Raw genomic sequence first — 17,967 nt, forward strand, 5'->3', positions numbered from 1 at the left:
GCCAGCCAGGGGTGGCATAATACATGCTGCAGCCCCTGGTAGGCCCTGGGTACACCTAGGCCCTGGATACCTAAGGTAAGCTGATACAGGGACTGATGAGGTGGCCCAGTTCCAATTAGTAAATGCACCTAAGGTACATGTGTCACTTTAGAGAGAGAACAGCTAGGCTGTGGGTCTGATTAGCAGGCCCACAGCCAGGAAAAGTCGTAAACCAATGAAGCAAAAAGCAAAAATCTGGGGTGATCATAGGATTGCAGACCCTACTCTCCTACACCGGTGGGTCAGGGACTACCCAGTTGGGCTAGGATCCCGTGTAGTGACCAGGGTGACACCACTTCTGTTCTGGGGGATCTCCGCGCACTGTCAGGTGGACAGGGGACGGGAGATCAGCGCCAGACAGACAGTCGCTCGACATATGTGTCATTTGATAGCCTCAGGGGGATGGAGTGGAAATCCCCAGAAGTCCTGGAGTGCCAGGCAATTATTCCACCAAAGGTTCTAGGCCGGAGGTTGGGAGGCCAGGTTCAGGATCAGCCTGACCTGAAGGGTGGGATGTCAATAACCAGCGTCCCGACCGGTTCTTCTTCCAGAGGTACCGCCCCAGTTGGTAGGGAGCAGGGCTCTGGAAGGGGGTGCAGAGGGCGGGAGAGCCCACCTCTGGCCCCGGTACAACCTGAGGGGTTAAACCCTGGGTTGGAATGGCGTTCTAGGTGTACCCCTCGCCGGAGGAGGAGGAACCCTAGGAGAAGAGGTGGGGGAGGAGAGCCTTCCCTGAGACTCCTGGTCCGCCTGAGGGTGTAGACCCTAGGCTGGAGAACCAGTGGCAGTCTAGTCCTGTCTTGCAGAGAGGAAGAGTGGAGAATGGCCGCTATGTGCCAGGGGTTACTACCCCCCACTCTGTGATTAGGCAATGACCGGTGGCACCTGGGTGGCCTAGGGCCTGGTCTTGGCCGCGGACAGCTTGGGAGTACCAGTGGGGTAGCCCAGTTGGTCCAGACAGTGGTGTTAGAAAGAATTCCATGGGTTCACCGTGGCGTAGACCAGAGGGTGTCCCTGCAGTTGCGGGCCCGCATCCGTGTTCTATCGCCCCAAGCAGGGAAGTCCATCACGGTGGTGATTGGTCTGCCCTGCGTTTTGGCTGGAAGGGGGTTGTGTTGGACTTGGCCCTTCTGGCAGGTTCACCCCTGAACTTTTTTGCTTTTTATTGGTGACTTGGTGTGGTGATTTTTGGTTTCTGCGCACTTTCCCTGTGTCCCAGAGGAAAGTGCGTGCGCATTCTAAGTGCATGTGGTGAGATAGGCCTGTCCTCCCATAGGAATGCATGGGGAATGTATGTGTCCCTAGTAGTTCCTGATGCATGGGGTGTGCCGGCCCGAGTTTGGTATGTGCGGACTCGTGTGATTGAATGCTGCGCGATGATGTGTGCGGCGTGCATGTACCTAGTATGGAAGTGCCACTTCTAGAAGTGGGCACTTCGGTGTGCAGTATAAAATGTGTGCCTTGTCGTGCGATTGGCTGGTTGAGGTCATGTGACGGGCTAGGGAAATCCCCAGAGTCAGGATGAGTCACCCAGTGGTGAATGGGGAGATCAGCAGCTAGATGGGTGGGAGGAGTACACCTGGGTCCTGAATAGGGCAGGGTTTTCCCCACACAATGCTGGCTCCGCCCCCTGTGGTGCGACTGATGACTCTGGCCTGTCCACTGAATAAGGAGAGGGGCTGAGCAAAACAAAGTGCTCAGGGACCAGTTGTAATGGTTCGCCCCTTCCCTGCACCTTGAGACAAAGGATTTACTGTATAAAAAGGGGCTGTGTCCCCTTACATTTGGTGTTATCTTGCTGATCCAACTTGAGGGGGGCCTGCTGCTGCTGGGCGCCAGGAGAGACCGCCACTGGGGACTGCCTCCATGCTGGAGGGCCCTGTGAGCTGGCCCTTGGGTCCAGTCTTTGCCCCCCCCTGCTTTTGAAGACTTTGGCTGGACATGCTTTATTGCCCAAGAGCCTGGAAGCGCTTTTTACTTATAGCGCTAGGAGCGCTCCATTTGTGGCCCCAGCAGCGCTGAGCTCCGATCCTTAACAGGGGAACCCCGACGTAGGGATTCCCCCGCTTTTGCCGATTTGAAGCGGGTGCCCACCCCGCATTGCCGTGGTCGTTGGCGGGTGCCCACCCCGCTTATTGGTTTATTTCGTTGGCGGGTGCCCACCCCGCTTATTTGTTTTTCTTGCGAGGGAGCCTACCCCTCTGACGGCCGGAGAATCACCGCCGCGGCCAGGGAATCCCAGGAAGTCAGGCGGCCGGGGGCGGGCCTCCGGGACAACAGGAACCGGAAGCAGGAGGGCGGGAGCCTACCCCGCCTCCCACCGAAGACACGCGGCTGGCTGAAGCCCCGGAGATTCCCCCGCACCGCCCGTCAGGCCGGAGGCTCTGAAGTCCTCTGAGAACAGCCCGGGAGAGCAGGAGACAACGCGGGAGTCCCAGGTGAGTGGGGCTCCACGCGGTTGAGGATTTTGTCCGTTCTGCCCTCTCCCTTCTTCACGCAGCGCCGCAGTTGCGCGCTGCTTCACCGAGGGGGCAAGTTCTTCCCAGGGCATTTGATGTTGCTGAGTCCCCCGAGCGGGACTCCCACGCTCCTGGGTGCAAATTAGTTTTAGAGCCCCAAAGGCTCCCACGAGGCACATTGTTCAAGAGTCCAGAGGGACTCCGACAGACGGGGCCATATTGGTCCTAGAGCGCGAAGACGCTCCATCGTGGGGGCATATTATTTTTAGAGCGCTCGTGGGGCTCCAACCCTCCGCATTGTGTTCTTCGAGCGCTGGTGCGCTCCAACGTTATTGGGGGCCGTATTCATTTGTTTAGAGCCCAGGGAGGCTCCAACAACTGCCCTATTTTTCCTAAGAAGGCACAGTGGTGCCCACGCTCATTTCTCCAGCTGCCCAGCACTTAGTGGGCAGCTGCAACGTTTAGGTTGTGCATTGTGCGCCTGGCTTGCGCAGCCTGCGCAGGCTTGCCCCTGACTTTGCTGAACAGAGGGCGTCCTAGCCCCTACCAGGCCAGTTGGCCCAGGGACTGCCACAGATAGTGGCTAATGTGAGTTTTTGCGCCATTGTCCCTTTCCTGCACCTCTGAATGTGTTTATGCGTCATGTGCTTTGCTTTACACCTCTGAATGTATTTTATGCATCCTGTGTTTATGTGCTTAGACCCCTACAGGTAGAGTGATACTTAGGTGGTTGTTTTTCTCCTAGTACAGGTGGTGCTGGTGAGGTCCTGATTCCCTGCGCAGTATTTTCCTAAGGTGGTTAGGGTTGCGTAGGTGGTACTTCTGGTTACCAGGAGTTACTGGTTGTGTGTTATATATGTTATTGTGTGCTATGTTCTAAAGTATTATTCCTAAGTTCTAAGAGTGCTAATTTCGGACAGTGGTCCATGTGGCCCTGTCCCCTGTACATATAATCCCTTGTAAATTCTGCCCGTGCCTGTTGGCACATTGTAAAGTGTGTGGTTTTATCTAATGTGTTGTGTATAATACAAAGGCTATTTTTATAGAATACCTTGTGTGGAGTTTCCTTTGTGGTGGGCCTTGGGTGTTGTTGCTGGGTGCGCGCGCAAACGCTTTACACATCGCCTTAGGGATAAGCCTGTCTGCTCGTGCCAAGCTACCAAGGGGGTGAGCAGGGGTTATCTTTGGCGTGTAACTCCCCAGCCCTGACTAGAGTGGTGGTTTCTGTCTGGCTTTGGCGCAAGCCCTATCCAACCAGAAATCCCATTTCTAACATTGAGGGAAGTAAAGAGAATAGGACGTGTGGAGAGTAGCTCCACATCAGTAGGCCATGTATAAAAGCTGAGAAATTAATATAGATTAGTTAATAGCCTGATGCCAGGTGCTGTCTTTTATGCAGAGTGTTATGCTTGCCAGTGCTGTGAAGAGAAACCAATCCAGAACAGGACAACTGGCGACGAAGGTGGGATCGAATATCACGCCTGCAGATAACGCAGGCAAGTAATATAAGAAAGTACCAGTGCTGAGGAAGCACAAATTACTTGCAGCTAGCATGCAGCATTAAAGAAAAGTAGGAATTATCTGAACTACAAGCCATGCATGCTGCAGCCGAGTGGCGGCCATTTTGAAGTCAGACAAGTTGAGACAGTCGACTGAAGTCTATGGGGTGGCCATGTTGAAGTCAGGCACCCTGAGACAAATCCACTAAAATCAATGAGACAGCCATATTGGAATCAGGCAATCCAAGCCTAATTCAATGAAGCCTACTGAGACAGCCATACTAAGGGCAGACACCAAGCCAGGTTGGCTTTTGAAAGGAATACACATAGCTGGGGGCATCAAAGCTGGAACAGCTCTACAAAGAAAATGTGATGCTGCCAGAAAGAATACAGTGATCACCTTTGAGTGAGCTTTTCCAAAATCAAAGAAAAACAACTATACGCAAGACCTCTACCGAAGAGGGCCAACAAATAATACATAAAGTATAGTGAGCAGTCTTGTGGCATTATCATACTAGCACATTCCACCATCATGTCGGTGGGAAAAGAAACACAAAAATCTAACCCCTGCATTGAAGTGCCACCCCCTGTGAGACAGACGGGCACCCAAGGTTTGGGTCCCAAATGGAAACGGTGGCTGGAGTCACTGGATGAATTTTTTGCAACAACCAGTGAGCGAAGAGACGAAAAACGTCTGCTACTACTACTTCAGCTGGTGGGACATGAAGGCCGACGCCTAATCAGAAAGTTTTCAACAAAGGACACAGAGACATATGAAAAACTCAAAGAGACACTATGTGCCCATTTCAACACAAAGAAAGAGGTGGTTCAAGAACGCCTCATCTTCAACGCAGCACGGCAGGAACCAGGTGAATCATTAAAAATTTCATTACAAGGTTACAAAGTCTGGTACAATACTGCAATTTTAATACATTCACAAATGAGGAAGCAATTCGACTCAGGGTAATTGAGGGATGTTCAATACCAGACACGAAATGCAAGATCCTTCAAAAGCAGCTCTCGCTAAAGGAAATCATTAGGAGGGCCGAAGCTGGAGAGCGGGCCAAAGCAAGAGAATTGCACCTCAATGCAAGAAAGGAAAACAAGAAAAATTAGATGTTTTTCATGTCAGTGAGTAAAGTCCAAGAAACCAATAGAGCCAGAAAGAGTGAGGGCAAAGACAGACCAGAGGCAAGATATCATGATAGACAAAGTGAAATGAAATACTCAGATTCAACAATACAAAAGGCAGTGGAGGATGGCAAACCAAAGAATGGGACATTCCGGGATTGTGACAGCCAAACTGAAATAACTTCAAGGAGTCATTCATCAAACTTTCCAGAATATTCTGAAGAAGCATCAAGCAGTGGGACAGATCACACAAATGGAACAGACGACACCATGCCCAACAAGCGTGAAGAAAAAACAAACTACAGAAGATTGGGCAATTCACACCAACTCTGGAAACCGGTATACAAACACACCGGAGCCACCCACTGTTTATCGAACTTCTTAGATTTTTCTGAAGAAGCATCAAGCAGTGGGATATATCACACACATGGCACAGACGGCAGTGCGTCCAACAAGCGAGAAGAAGAACCAAACCACATAAGACTGGGCAATTCACTCAGACACCGGAAATGGGTATGCAAACGCACTCAAGACACCCATGACAATAAGGAGAAAACTGAGAGGAGACAATTAACATCACATGAGAGGAGCAGAGACAAAATGCACTGGGGCCAAAAAATAGAAATAAACACACGGCTATCAAATTATCCCTCGTTGCAAGAGTACATAAGACACTTCGAGAGATGTACCCAAAGGAACGTCCCAAAGACAGCTCCGACTCAAGGAGCAGTTCATCACAGTCCATCAGCTCAAGAGATTCACCAGTGAGAACACACCCAAAAGGACTTCCTCAAAAGAAATCAGAAGAAGATTCATCTGATTCAGAAAGCATGTTTGCACAATCACTCAGGTCAACAGAGTCAAGATCAAGAAAACGCCAATGCCGTCAATCACCCAAATGCACATTGGAATCAGTGAATGTTCTCCCCGTTCAGAGCAAAACATCACATGCCGATGACTCAGAACAATCACTAACCCCACAACGCAACATGTCATGTCAGTTATATTCACATCAAGACATGAATAATATATCTTCACCTCTGATGGGGACAGCTCGGCTGACTCAAAGAGCTTGCAGAATAAGAACGAATGTATGGGACATTACCCAAAAATGTTGGGAAAAGGCTGCCTCATCACCTTGTAAGAAAGGCAGACATATGTTGACAGAGACATGTCATTCTCAAGAAAATGGGGATGAGAAAAGAACATGCATATGCCCGGATGGTCAAAGACTTCAACATTCCCAAATGCAACTGGGAGTAGGAGAGTCAAATAGAACAAGTAAATGGGTCCCAGAGCCGACCCTTGTTCTCGTGAAGCATCGAAACAACAAACACCTTTCTCAACAGAAACCCTACTCAACATCCACAGAGCTAACAAACCAATCAAGGAGCCCAAAGGATGCGCACCTCACCAACGAACACTCCCCGCAACAGACATCACCCGCAACATCTGCAGAACCGCTCAACATTCGCAGAGCAAAGAAACCAACTACAGAGCCCAAATGATGCACTGAAGAGATTGACTGAATTTCTTTGTAATTGGGTGGGAGATGTCATGTCTTCTAAGAAAGGACGTTGTATTATAAGTAGGTCAGCAGAGCTAACAAACCAGTCAGGGAGCAGAAAGGATGCTCACCTCATTAACGAACTCTCCCCGTAACAGACATTACCCTCAACATCCGCAGAACCACTCTCAACATTTGCGGAGCAAAGAAACCAACTACAGTGTCCAAAAGATGCACTGAAGAGATTGACTGAATTTCTTTGTAAGTGGGGGCGGGGGGGGGGGAGATGTCATGTCCTCCAGGAAAGGACATTGTTATATAAGTAGGTCAGCGGTCCAGCTGATCCAGACAGAAGTGAGATGCCAGGAACTTCCTGGGTGGAGACAGGAAGTACTAGTTTTCCCTCTCACTACATTAAGGGAAACAGAGAGTATAGGACGTGTGGAGAGTAGCTCCACATCAGTAGGCCATGTATAAAAGCTGAGAAATTAATATAGATGAGTTAATAGCCTGATGCCAGGTGCTGTCTTTTATGCGGAGTGTTATGCTTGCCAGTGCTGTGAAGAGAAACCAATCCAGAACAGGACATCAGGCTCTTAAGATTTAGGTTTTTTACTATTCTGGTAATTCACAAGTTGCTGTATCACACTATGGAATTTTTTAATAGTCTCCAGTATCCCTTGTATACTGTAAAAGAAACCAGATGAGGAACTGAATCTCATTAAGTTCTTTCTTTTGCTGCAGTTATGTTATTGTGATGGGCTATTTGTCACTGATATACCACGTCGATATTTTGCAGACTCAAAAGCCTCTCTTTTTTGTCAATATGTTCTTCTCTCTTTCATCTTCTATCTAAAATCCTGTTCCTGAAGTATGTAGCAGAGAAATAAGTTACCCACCTTCAGTAACACTCTTTCGCAAGGATAATCGATCCGACCGCAGAGCCCCACCTTGTGAATGCCCGGGTGGCAGACTGGATCCGAAGATTGTTTTTTTAGTAATTCCCTAGTATGCCACTAGGTGGCATTGAGCAGCTTCACATCAGGTCCGTCCCACCCTAGAAGTGATATTGGGCCCCTATATAATCAAAACCTCTGCATGGGACATCAGTTTCTTTCTGATATCTGTCTGAGCTGTGGGACGCGGAGCCCTAGAAATCAGATTGTGTCAGTGTGCTGATCTCTAGTTTACATTTTTTAGTATCAGTCAAATTAGTCCATCCCACAAAACTTGGAGGGAGGGTCGAGGAGGAATCTGGGGATAGATAGATGTCACAGTTTTGCAGATGTCCAAGATTCATGGTAGCAGCTTTGGTCAAAATAACCCAGAGGCCTTCCTGAAGCTGTTTCTTAGCCAGACCATAGAAGATCTTTATACAAAGAACAGTCTATCTGGAGATAGTCTATTTCTGCACTGAGCTTCCCTTTATTGCCCCTGAGAAACCCACAAAGAGCTGATCATCCACCCAGTGATATTTGGTTTAACAAACATAGAAACTCAGAGCTCTCTTCGGTCTGGGCCATGGAGTCTTGCTCTCCTTCCTTGGATAGATGAGGAAGAGCGAAGAATATCAGCAGGGATAGAATGCTCAATGTGGAAAGGCATTACAGCCTTTGGGGGAATGCTTCCCTGGTCTCGCACTAACTTGTCCCGAAAGATGGTAATGTATGGTTGCTGGACAGAAAGTGCTGGCAACTTACTCATGCGACGCCCTGACATGAGTGCAATGAGAAGCACTGTTTTAAATGTGAGCAGGTTCTGAGGACAGTTGTGCCTCTGCCGAATGAGGTTCAAATCAAGTGTGAGAACCAGATTGAGGTTCAGCTGGTGCATCAAAAAGGGTATTGGCAGGAACATATGGATCAGCCAACCGAGTCCTCATGTCTGAGTGGTTTCAAGTTGTTGCTGCGTGTTCAAGACGGGGCACGATTCACAGCTCTAGAGAGGAGTCTGAAGGCAGTGCCTGTCTTTCACAGTGCCTGGTAGTGGGTCACAAAGGAGTTAGACTCATCCAATTCTTGGCCTCTGCTGAGAGCACAGAGCAATAAAGTATATTTGTCAATCGGAATTACCATTTTAGGTGAAAGTGCGTACAATTGGTACACAAATACTGATGTCAAAATATTTGCACCAAAGGAAAAGAAATGCAGTGTCTCTGTGTATGTGTGTGTAAGAGAGGGGATGGGGGAGAGGAGGGAACAAAAGAAACAATGCAGAAGGAGAAAATGAAAAGAAAAGGCAGAAGGTGAAGAGTGAGGGATGCAAATGAAGACTTCAGAGGATGATGTGAGGAGAAAAGAGTGTAAGCAGCTAGCACAGTGGAAAGAGATGCGAAGGGAAGAATACTCATTTATATGATATTGAGTACAAATCTGTGCTAATAAGCACTGGCAAAGTCAAATGGTCTGTCATATTTTATGTGTTTTTTTCTATGATATTTTTGGGCTCACTAACACCAGAGGCATTCAAATACTGATTGGGTGCACACCTGGAAAGCTTACGTTTCAGGCCACGTCCATAGTCCATAGTACATTACATTAACTCCTCTCTTATAAAAGATTTCAAATTACCTTTATTTGGTCACAACCCGTGTAGAGACCCCATCCATCTTTTTCATCACATGTAAAGCAGTAGCTCAATTGTAATGACGTGTTTAAAAAAAGTACTACTTTGGCCTCTATTTTGCTGCACACTCATCAGCTATCAAACTACCTGTCAGTAGGCCCAAGAGATAGGTCAGTGAGATGAGCGTTCATCACTTGATCTGACTGGTTATTGGCAGGTTATTCTTTTACCCTAGCTAATTCCAACAAATAACCGTGGTACCCTGACCAATAAATGTTTTGCGAAAGGATGCGAAGGGTGAATGGGGGCCCCTTTTTTTTTTAGGGTGCCCAGGCCTATTTTTTATCCCAATTCAACCCTGCTCTTCTTCCTCTGTGTGCTGCTGGCTTCACCCCTGTTTTGTCATCCCAAGAGCTTCTCATTAGTGCAGCTGAGATGGGTATTTTTAAGGGGGTGTATAGAAAGGAACGACTGTCTATATTGAAGGCTGTCTCGCCTTCAATGCAAACCTCTTTTGGTTTCTTTGACTATGAACGCTGGCGAGACAGCCTTCATTATAGTCCTTCCTCGCTTTCTGGCCACAGACACTAAAGACGGGCTATAAAGACGAATCCATTGCCAATCAACCTTTATTTGACACAGAAACAAAAAGACGAATGTATCAAATTCATGGAGCCCTCACTGTAAAAAGCATTTTGTTTCTCTTTTTGAGTTTATTGTTTGCATTTTTAAAGTGTTAGCACACTAAATCAAGGCCTATTGGCTGTGTCAATGATAGTTACTTAATGACTTGGAGCTGCAACAGAGGGATGAGAGGCTGGGTGTGTCCTATTGTGTGTGCGCGCGCGTGTGTGTCTGTGTGTGCGTGGGTGCGTGCGCGCACGGGCGTGTGTGTGTGTCTGTGTGTGTGCGTGTACGCACGTGCGTGTACGCATGTGCGTGTGTGTGTGTGTCAGACACTGTAGACAAGAGTTCTGAATGCCCAACATACCTGTTGCGACGGGGCGGACAAGCACGTAGTTCAGTCTTATAACAGGGCAAACAAGCTGTTTAGATTTGGATGGATCCGGAGCTGGTTTTCTGTGACACTTGAGCATGAGTTTGTCATCCTGTTTCTGCAGCAGCACTAACAGATCTTCCAGGAGCAGCACATGCACATCTAAAGATGGAGAGACAATATAGACACAAAGACAAAAGAATAGTTTGCCATCAGATCTGAGATTATAAAAGAGCAAACCTGGAAAGATACAGACATGTACATTTACCTTGCTTGGCTATTTCCATAGCACACACAGCAATCAATCATATCTTTATTTTAAATGAATAGGTGTGCATTCAACTGCAGATGTTCACTTTGCAGAGAAAGAGTGACAGGAAAACAAATCACTCATCAATGTGAGAGGTAGGTGCAGGATGGGCAGGATGAAGAATGGGTGTTCACTTTGAGAGAGAAAAGCCAGTTTCTTCATGCAGGAAGCTGGCTCTGTATACACTAGACCAAAGTAAGTTATAGTTTGCACAGAGTCCAGTGGATCCCCAAAGGTAGGCAGAGGTTGAAGTAGGGAGTACCATACTCTCAATTTGTGGTAGCGTGTGCGAGCAGTAAGGCCTTATCAGATGGTAGTGCTAAGCATTTATTGTACAACTCAGAGAAGAGATGATTTCACACACTCAAGGACTGAACTCGGACCAAATTAGTTTGTTTAAATATATTATTTAGTTATATTTATTTTCTAGAACCAAGCCAGGCCTGGTACAGGTAAGTATAGTATACTTTGGAAGCATATGCAGTTTAAATACAGTTTGAATGCAGTGAATTAGTTATTGTAGAATTACTTTATATCTGCAGATAGTCAGGTTTACTTTGCAATTACTTTTCTTACACAGCCAGGTATCTCTAGATGCAAGGCTGGTGCACTTCCTGAGGGAAAGAAAAATGAGACAATACATTTTGCAAAGTTATTACAGATTTGCAGTACTAATCATGAGCCACATTTAGTCCTGAGAAGGCAGAACTGGGTTTACGGGTCTGTAGGTAAGTTACAGTCAAATGGGCACTCGAGTCACACTGCCAGCGGCACAGGGGCAGCGGGTTGCAGGGACCACATGTTAGCCAAGGGCTAGGCACAGTTGTGGGCTTTTAGACTGCAGCAAGCAAGCCACCAGACTGGGAACAAAAGCTTCTGGGGTCGAGGTCAGTGCTGTATGCCCAATGGCCAACACAAGAACTACACCATCAGCAGCACAGGAGTAGCTGGGTTTAGGATGCAGTCTTGGCTGAGGCTGCAGACTAAGTCGCGGTTCCCTCGGAGTCGGTCAGCTGCTGTTGAGGAGAATGGGGGCTTTGGGAGTCATCGTACGGTAACTGCAAGCATTTGGAGATGGAGTTGGTCAGACGGTCATAGTTGCTCTTTCTGGTCCACTTCGGTTATGGAGTCGGTCAAGGTGTCACCTTTGGTCGCGGTTGAGGGGACCTTCAGTTGTTGGATGCAGGTTTGATTTACGAGATTGTTGAGGTTCAGGGGTTACTAGGATCCAGGCTAGGATAGCTCGGAGGAGCTCCTTAGGGTGTTTATTCACTTGGACACGGGTCGCCGGGAGCAGAGTGGTGGAGACTCACAGAGTTGGCCGGAGTCAGAGTTGGTTACTTTTGAGCAAGTCGATGCTCATGGGAGACAAAGTCCTTTTTAGACACAAAGGCAGGGCAGATTCTCAGGGTTTTCGAGGACTGCTGGCTGCAGGACACACAGAGGTTCTGTTGGAGGATTCTGAGGTCGGGAGAGGCCGGTATGGCTGGGGTCAAGTCAGTTTGTGTGCTCCTCTTCTCCTCTCTGCACAGCTGTTCGGTCCTTCTTTTCGGCTCTGATCTGTGGAGGCAAGGTTCAGGGTTTCCCCTAAATACCAAATTTAGGGAGTTACAGGTAAGTACAGGTTAGGACTAATTGGTCCCTTTTTTGGGGTGGCTACACCTCCTATTATGCCACCTTCCAGTGGGAGGGGGAATAAGCCTCTCTCTGGTTGGCTAGGTCTTCCATCTGCAAGATGGCAGGGACTGAGAGTTGTGCTTCACCTCACCTCCCCCACCTAAGGGGTGGGGTTGGCCTAGGTGGGGACACCTCTCTTCTTAACTTTGTTTTCGCACTGATTCTCCCGCCCAAGGTTTGGGTTAGCACCAGTTGGGGCAACTTGCTCGGAGCAGCAAATGGCTGGGGTAGCTCACAATGGCGGCAGGCCTTTGAAGCTTCCCCATTATGGACCCTGCCCATCCTGGGGGAGGAGGCTTGGCACCTTGTCCCAGGATGTGCTTTGTTTCAGGACCCAGAGAGCAGCAGGCTTTCGACCCAGGGGTCCAGAAACATGTCTGTTTGGTGGCAGCTGGGGAGCAGCCACTCAGCCAGGACACTAGAGTTAGGTTGTTTTTCAGGAGGCATCTCAAAGATGCTCTCTGAGTGCATTTTTCATTAAAGCCCACACTGGCATCAGAGTGGGTTTAATATGCTGAGACATTTGATACCAAATTTCCCGGTTTTCGGTAAAAACCATTATGTTGCTGTGGCATTCGTAATAACAAACTCCCAGACCATATACTCTTTATGGCAATACTGCACTTACAATGTCCAAGAATTGACTTAGCCGCTGTAGGGGTACTGGGCTCATGTACCGGTACCCTCACCACTGGTATAGTGCACTCAGCTAGAAGGGTGACTTATCTAGGCCAGGGCAGTGGGTTGTAGGCATGGCACACAGGGATGTGTGCCATGTCGACTCTTCACTTTGTTCTGCTCCAAAACACGCAGCCTGCAAGGGGAGTGTGTGTTTGTGAAGGTACAGGATCGCTAACGGTGGCACAATAAATGCTGCAGCCCTTTGAGGCCTTCCCTGGTCACAGTGCCCTTGGTACCTATGGTACCTCTTACAAGGGACTTACATGTGGCCAGAGAGGTGCCAATTGGGTTTTGCAACATTACAGGTTTAGGGAAAGAACATAGGCCCTGGGTACCTGGTTGGCAGGAGCCCGGGGCACACTTAGTCAAAATACATCAACATTTAGGCAAAAAGTGGGGGCAACCATGCAAAAAGGGGCACTTTCCTATACTTCCTAGTTATTAATATTTGAGATTGTGTGCAAAGAGACCTTTTACACACATGTTCTGGGTAAAAGAAAATAGCCAAGATACTGTATAAATGGAAGATGACTTGCAACATTTATTGTCAGGGTTAACTAAAAAAGTGACCTTGATCTTTGTACCTGAAGACATTTTGGTCTGTCTCAGTTTGTGATCTTTTCCACATTACTCTTAGCTTTGATTAGCTTGTACAGTTTCTTTCAACTGGTAGGAGGGGGTGAGGTTGTGTAGGATCTCCTTCAGATATCACATCTTACCACTTCTTCCTCAGTATTAGTGTAACATGCACAAGCCCATTTAGACTTTCCACTGACATCCACATAATTTTGTTTATGATTTGCTTCAGTTTGTCACTGTAAAATCCTAGTTCAGAACTAACAAATGAATTGAACTGCCCATATAAAATGTTTTTGGTGTCCATGAATGAAAGACAACCATCAGGAAACCTTAAGAGAAACAGTAGCTCACTTCAACATCTCAAAATCCAGTAATGGATCAAAGTTAAAAAAAATGACTCCTAGATTCCTGTTTTCAACAAAGCCTTTGATAACAGTGACCACCAAATTTATTGAATGGGAGACCTGGTGTATGAGAGAAGGGAACTGTGTCCAAGAGGTGTATAGTGTTTCCTCTCTGTCAAACTTAATATGTCTGTGAATCAAAAGTTTGTGAAAGAACCAAAATTGTTGCTCATGGATAGATTTAGTGGGGAGCATTGTAGCATATGTGCCATCAATGTTTTTGTGAAGACTGCTAGTCAGTAATTGTTGTTAGCAGTTCACGGGGCTGAGGTCTGATGAATGAGCGTATAATCCATAAGCAACATAGGTGACTTGAGCACTAGCATTGCTGTAAAGAGGAGCAAGGCCCTTTTTTAGCCAGACTGGAGAGAAACTGAAGGCATATAAAGAGTCTCTCTCTACAGTCTTCATGGAAGGGAGGCATTTTGAATGTTAGCAGCCTTCATCCGAGTATTCTTTCAGAAGAAGGGAAAAAGAGAACTCATCTTGGGGTACTTTAGTATTGAAGTATTCTTTACATTAATATTTCTATATAACCAATTTTCATTTGTGTTTGTAACACTAAGAAACTGGAAAATATAAGAATGCAGTGGTTTGAAGGGCAGTCCTATCATTATGGTGATCAGACTAATGCAGGTGGCACACTAGGGGGGCTGATACATTTAAGGCCCTTCACAAAGGCTTTTAGAATAGGGATCTTGAATAGAACATGTTCCATATTCTGCATTTATGCAGCAATAGCTTCTAGGTGCAAGGCGGCAAAGAGGTCTATATCTGAGGTACCACCATCGCCAAACATACGTGAGTAGGGCTGGTGGGTGGAGTTCCCACTCATGGTCTTGTTGCTGCATCCTGCTGAGCAAGTCTGCAAAGTCGCCATCCACTGCCAGAGGAACTCTGCCGGGAGACACACAAGGTGGAAATTGCCCAGTGCCAAATACTCTGAGCTAGTGCTGATAGTTGAGGAGAGTGTGTTTCACCTTGTATTTGCATGTAAAACAAGGCAGTCATGTTATCAGTTCACAAAAGCACCACCTCGCCCTAAATGTCCGGTACAAAAGCTTTGAGGGCTAGATGTATGGAGAAAAGCTCAAGATGTTTTATATGAAGAGCATGATGAGGTAGGCACAGATTATAGATTGTCATGTTGTTCAAATATGCTTACGAACTGTCGAGAGATGAGGCTGTGGTAATGGTCAACTGTGGTACCTGGTCTGCGAAGGGCCTGCCACACAATAGATTGTTATTGTTACACTATTGCAGAGATAAATGGCTGCTGGCCCTTATCAACACTAGATCCTCCCAGTGACTCTCTGGTTATGGCCGTTATTCCAGGAGGCATCAATATTTGAACTGTGAAAGGACAGAGTGGCTGAACAAGAGGCAGTAGCTGTTGGAATGCAGTCACCCTTTGCTCGCTTGTGTGGGCTTTAACCGAGACTGCATTTAGGATTGACTAAAGAAAGTATTAGACCTGAAGTGGTTGTAGGTGGGACTTGGTAGCATAGACTGTAACACTTACTTGGTGAAGCAGGAAGATTGCACCTTGGGTGATGACTCAGCAGTCTTGTCTGCTTGCAGTCTTGATCAACCAGTCATCAAAGAAGAGGAATAAGTGAGTCCACTCCCTTCTGAGTTGAGCAGCTACCACAGCAAGACATTTGGTGAAGACTCTTGGGGCTGTGGTGACTCCAAAGGGGCACCACTTTGAACTAGTAGCTCTGACCATTTACCATGAAGCAGAGGTAGCATTGATGGGCCGGAGGGATGGGGGGTGAAAGTAGGCACCCTTTAGGTCTAGTGGGGTCATAAAGTGCCCTGGCTAAAGCAGGGGGATTACATACTATAGGATGATCATATGGAAATGTTCTGAGAGGATGTATCTGCTGAGAGGCCTGAGCTCAAAGACACCTGAGGAAGTTGTTGTTTTGGGGCATGAGAAAGTACAGGGATTAAAAACCCTTGCTCGATGTTGAGGGGCATTGACTCTATGGTCTGTTTGAGTAGAGCAAAGTGTGCTGGATTGATGGCGTATGTGTGTAAGGAGAGATGTTTGGTAGGGTTGACTGAGCTCAGGGCAGTAGCAGTACTCAATGATGGATAGAACTCACTAGTCTGTGGTCCCCAAAGGGGTAGAAATCTCTAAAGCTTCCTCCCAACAGGTGTAGTGGGATTGGGAGTGGTAAGGGGGATATTCACGCAAGTCAATGCCTAAAGATAGAGGTTCTCCTAGAGGGAGGAGCTCTGCCTCAACCTTTTGAGTTGTTACTCCTGAAGGTGCCCGTGCATAATTCCTAACTCCCTGTTTGCAGTTAGCCTGCTGCTGGTGTTGATGTGACAGCGTGGAATCAGTCGAAGTTGCCTTGGACCTACTCATTGTCTGTTGCAGAAAGGAGCTTTAGCTGAAGGAACCTGAAGGGCACCCATGGCCTTAGCAAGGCCAGTGTCCTTCTTCATCTTTTCCAACATCTCACCAACCTGGGGACCGAAAAGGTGCTCGCCTGTGAAGGGCAGCTTAATGAGATGTTGTTAAATTTCCTACTTTTGAAACCTGAGACATGCACCCTAGAGTGGCAATGGAGGATCACTGAGGTGTTCAGCTCACTGTCAGCTTTATCAGCCGTAGCTAATGCACACCAAATGGTAGCGCTGGATATGACCTTCACATCCTCAACAGTCTCTGCTCCCCTCTTCCAGTACTGGTCGAGGAGATGTTGGAGTAAGGCCACAACCTCTTCCCATTGGGCTCTGTCATAGTAAGTCAGGAGGCCTGCCAAATTGGCAACAGGGACACTGTCATGGTCAGGATCCCCCAGTGGGTCCACCCCGTAGTCCTCCCAAGCATCGTCCATAGGGTGAAGGTAGAGTGGCACACCAAAGTCCTCTGCTGGAGAGTCAGCAGTAGAGGTACCTGTGTCTGAATAGGACTCAAGTGACCACTAAGAAGAAGTCATAAGAAGTGAGGCAGGTCAGGTGAAGGTGGTGAAGTCAGTGGTAGAAGTGGAGGTGATGAAGGAGGTGGAGGAGAGGTAAGGGAAGTGTCCTTAGGCCTCTTAGGAGGCACCTTTTGGAGAGAAGTGTCTGGGCTTGGGGTATTCTTAAAGCAGAGTCTTCACTCATTGTATAAAGTTTTCCCAGTGGCAGAGATCTTGCCTGTGCAGGAGTGAATAATGATCCGACATTGCCTTTCAACATGCTTCCTTTGAAACTTGAGGATGGGCCTCTACTCTGAAGCAGCTGTCTCTGCAATGGGACGGCACAACACGGGTCCTGGGAACATCAATAAAATGAGTGAACATGATGGTGTAAAAAATAATCTAATAAGGGTTAAGTGCCCATATGCGTTCACTACCAGAAGAGATGTTGCAGAAACCAAATGACTCAAAAAACTTCTTTGAAGAAAAAAAAGTTGCAATAGTCCAACCCCAACACTAGAAGGCAGGTGTACGCTGAGCATGTAAGTCTACTGATACTACATTTACGCACACACACAAATAAATGTATATTTATATATTATTACTTTTTTCACTGGAAAAAAAAAAGGGTTAAAGTGATGTTATAGTCCGGGATTGTAATAGGTTAATCTACATTAAAAAAAAATCAGAAATTCACAAAACAAAACAAGGTTAAAGAAATGTAATAGAGGTCTGTTAAAAGTAGGTGTGGGAGGTGAACTCTACTCCGCTGGTGGAATTTGCGGAGTTTTTTCCACTCTGTGCTCTGCTTGGAGCGTGGGGTTTGGCAAAAGCTCTGAAACCACCAGCAGAGTGGAGTTTACCAGTACGCTCACCATGAGAAAGAAAAAATCAGTCACAAACTTGACTCTGATGATGCACTAGAACACTAACCAGCAATATTGGTAGAAGAAGAAATACAATAGAATGTACTGCTGTAGGGCCAAGACTCTGCCAGACAGCCACGGGTGCCAGAGGAAGGTCCCAGCATCCTAACCCCGGAACCAACAAGTTGCTTGCTCAATCAGCACTCAGTTCCCGTTGAGCCAAGCCAATGCTGGAAGATAAGAGGGGTAGAACTTCCACTTTGCGAAGTTTGCTTTCTCCCTGGGTTGGCTGCAAGCCCCACCTTTTGTATTTTCCTGCACCACCAAAAAAATGCAGG

General features: G+C 47.3%; 1 pseudogene; it reads right to left on the reverse strand.

Annotated features, from left to right (window-relative positions):
• The window catches only part of LOC146772868 (rho guanine nucleotide exchange factor 11-like), a 256,324-nt pseudogene that overhangs the window by 108,090 nt on the left and 130,267 nt on the right, over window positions 1–17,967 (reverse strand).

This window comes from Triturus cristatus, chromosome 12 (assembly GCF_964204655.1).
Source record: "Triturus cristatus chromosome 12, aTriCri1.1, whole genome shotgun sequence".
Taxonomy (NCBI): domain Eukaryota; kingdom Metazoa; phylum Chordata; class Amphibia; order Caudata; family Salamandridae; genus Triturus; species Triturus cristatus.